This window comes from Pteropus vampyrus, unplaced genomic scaffold (assembly GCF_000151845.1).
Source record: "Pteropus vampyrus isolate Shadow unplaced genomic scaffold, Pvam_2.0 Scaffold273, whole genome shotgun sequence".
NCBI classification, from domain to species: domain Eukaryota; kingdom Metazoa; phylum Chordata; class Mammalia; order Chiroptera; family Pteropodidae; genus Pteropus; species Pteropus vampyrus.
The window spans coordinates 730,407-734,164 of record NW_011889054.1 but is presented as its reverse complement, the minus strand read 5'-3'; the positions used below and the strand labels follow the sequence as shown (position 1 = coordinate 734,164).

General features: G+C 33.6%; 1 pseudogene; it reads left to right on the top strand.

Annotated features, from left to right (window-relative positions):
• The first annotated feature begins 2,089 nt into the window (after positions 1-2,089).
• On the top strand, positions 2,090-2,342 carry LOC111729646 (annotated as a pseudogene).
• Positions 2,343-3,758: the final 1,416 nt, after the last annotated feature.

Here is a 3,758-nt window from a genome sequence, read left to right as displayed (position 1 = left end):
AAAGACTTCACCTCAAAACTATTAGAACTAATAAATGAATTCAGTAAAGTTGAATACAAAAATCAATGTACAGAAATATGCTGCATATCTATACACTAATAACAAACTGTCATAAAGCGAAATTTAAAAAACAATCCCATTTACAATTGCATCAAAAAGAATGAAGTACTGAGAAATAAATTTAACCAAGGAAGTAAAAGATATATACTTGGAAAACTATAAGACATTGATGAAAGAAAGTGGAGACACAAATACATAAAAATATATTTTGTGCTCATAAACAAGAATAATTAATATTGTTAAATTATCTATACTACCCAAAGCAATCTACAGATTCAGTGAAATAGAAATAGAAAAAACAATCCTAAATTTTGTATGGAACCCCAAAAGACCCTGAATAGACAAAGCAATCCTGTAAAAGAAGAACAAAGCTGGATGCAACAGATTGGCTCCCAGATTTCAAACTATATTACAGATCTATTGTAATCAAAACTTTATTGTATTGGCACAAAAACAGACACAGATAAATGGGAAACAATAGAGAGCCCGGTATAAATCCATACATATGTCAATTAATTTTCCACAAAGGAGCCAAGAATATACAATGAGAAATGAATAGTCTCTTCAATAAATGGTGTTAAGAATACTGAACAGTTGCATGCAAAAGAAATTGGACCACAATTTTACACCACGCACAAAAATTAACTCAAATGAATTAAAGACTTGAATGTAATACCTGAAACCATAAAACTCCTAGAAGAAAACAGGGGGTAAGCTCCTTGACATAAGGCTTAGTGATGATTTTTTGGATTTGACACCAAAAGCAAAGGCAACAAAAGAAAAAAAACAAGCAGGACTACACAAAACCAAAAAGCTTCTGCATAGCAAAGGAAATCATCAGCAAAATGAAAAGGCAACCTACTGAATGGGAGAAAATGTTTGCAAGTCATATATCCAATAAGGGGTTAATATCCAAAATATATAAAGAACTCCTATAACTCAACAGCAAAAAACCACAATCTGATTAAGCAGTGGTCAGAGGATCTAAAGAGACATTTTTCTAAAGAAGACATACAGATGCCAAACGGGAAAAGATGATCAACATCACTAATGATCAAGGAAGTGCAAAACAAAACCACAATGAGATATCACCTCACATATGTTAGAATGGCTATTAACAAAAACAAAAGAGATAACAAGTGTTGATGAGGATGTGGAGAAAAGTGAGCCCTTGTGCTTTGTTAGTGGGATTGTAAATTGGTGTAGCCACTATGGAAAACGGTATGGAGAGTCCTCAAAAATTTAAAAATAGAACTAACATATGATCCAGCAATTTTGCTTCTGGGTATTTATCTGAAGAAAATGAAAACACTAATTTGAAAAGATATCCACACACACATGTTCATTTCAGCATTATTTACAGTAGCCAAGATATGGAAACAATCTAAGTGTTTATTGATATATGAATGGATAAAGAAAAAATTATACATGTATATGAATATTATTCAGCTATAAAAAAGAATGAAAACTTGCCATTTGCAACAACATGGATGGACCTTGAAACCACTATGCTAAGTGAAATACTTCAGACAGAGAAAGACAAATACTGTATGTTCTCATTTACATATAGAATCTAAAAAATAAAAATCTCGTAGATACAGAGAATGGATTGGTCTTGCTGGAAGCAGCAGTTGGGGATGGGTGAAATGGGTAAAAAGGGTCAAAAGTACAAACTTCCAGATGTAAATAAATCATGGGGACATAATATGCAGCATGATGACTGTAGTTAATACTGCATTGCATATTTTAAAGTTGCTAAGAGAGGAGATCTCATCACAAGATAAACAAATTCAGTAGCTATGTACTCTGATATTAACTAGATGTATTGTGGTGATCATTTCACAATATTTACACATATTGAATCATGTTGTACACCAGAAACTAATATATGTCAATTATTCCTCTATTTAAAAAAAGAAAAGGGTCGATGATGGCACCTCCCACTGGGTCTGAGCCTCACCAGCCCCCCCGCCCACCCCCCACCCCCCGGAGACCTTTGTAATCCACCAACCCCTGCTTCACTGTAACCATGGGAAACCGAAAGGATGTGATAAAAAATGTCGATATGTCAGAGAAAATGCAACAGGACCCCATGTAGTTGGAGAAATAAGACACGAGAAGGACATCATGGCGCATATTAAGGAAGAGTTTGACAAGAAGTAGAATCCCACCTGGAACTACATCATGAGGCGGAACTTTGGTAGTTACCAACACATGAAACCAAATACTTCATCTAATTCTACACAGGCCAAGTGGTCATTCTTCTGTTCAAATTCGGTTAAAGCATGGACTGTGCCACACATCCAGTGATTCATCCAAAAACAAGAGCTGCAGCCTAAATCCAAATAGCAGAGACAGAAGTCTTCAGCCTTGCCTAAGAAAACACCTTGATCTTTGAACTTTGTGTTCATTCTCTGTACTCATTTGTTGTAGTTATAAAATAATTAGCAAAACAGCTTACATTTGTATTATTTTCTATTCCATATCTCTCTGTCCCATGTTTTTTCTCCTCAAAAATCGATTCCTTTTAAAAAAATAAAATCTGTTGGAGAAGTAAAAACAAACAAAAACATCTTTGAAGTAATTCGAGGAAAAAATGGAAGAATCAAATAAACCTAGATATGAAATATACGATATGTGAAATTAAAAATTCACAGATGACATTTAGAGTAAATTGACATAGATTTCCAGAATGAAAATTCTGGAGCTGAGGAAAGGGGAAGCTGGGGAAAAAGAAAGATGAAAAAAATATTGAAGAAATAATGGCAATTTTTTTTTAGTTTTATGAGCACTGTAAGCCCACAGTATTAAAAGTTCAACAAACCCAAGTATGATAAATACAAAACCACACTAAGACCCATTATAATCAAGTTACTGGAAACCAGTGATAAATAGGAGAAAAGAAAAGACTTAAAAGTAGCCAAAGAAATAAGACAGAATATATCCAGAGGGACGAAGATAAAAATGAACAGACGTCTTATCTGAAACTATTATGACAATGGAATGCTGTGTTTAAAGCGCTTGAAGAAAAAAGTATTAGCAGATATCCATATCCAATAGGAGAAGTTCTTTAAAAATTGAAGACACACTTTTTGAGGGGAAAAAAAAGGTGAGAGAATGCGCTACAAGTAGACCTGCACTATAATAAATGTTAAAGGAATTTCTTCAAAGAAATAAACTAGAGAAACACTTGGATCTCTTTCTTGCAAAGAACTGAAAACTGGAAGTAATGAATATGTGAGTAAACATGAGATTTTTTTCTCATTTTTTTTGTTTCTTTAAAAGATAATTAACTTAAAATCAAAAAATATATAGAGTGGAATGTATAATATGTAGAAATAATAGGTCTGACAGCAAAATAAAAGGCAGCAAAATAATAGGTCTGACAGTCAAAATAAAAGGCAGTGATTATCAAACTGAATAAAAAAGCAACACCAAATAAATGCTGTTTACAAGAAACACTATGAACACATGGATATGGATGCTAAAAGTGAAAAGAGACTTCTCTTTCCTAGTCCAGCATTTAAGGAGCTTGGATGCTGCCACTCTTTCCCCAAAACAAATAAAATGCTAAACAATGTGAAATATTAACAACTCTTCTTAGATCTATTGAGAAGTGAGATCAGTTTTGGGGAGGGCAAACTGCTGCTCCCCAAAATGGAAGAGACAGAGAATCACAACTTACTGGATCTGAAACC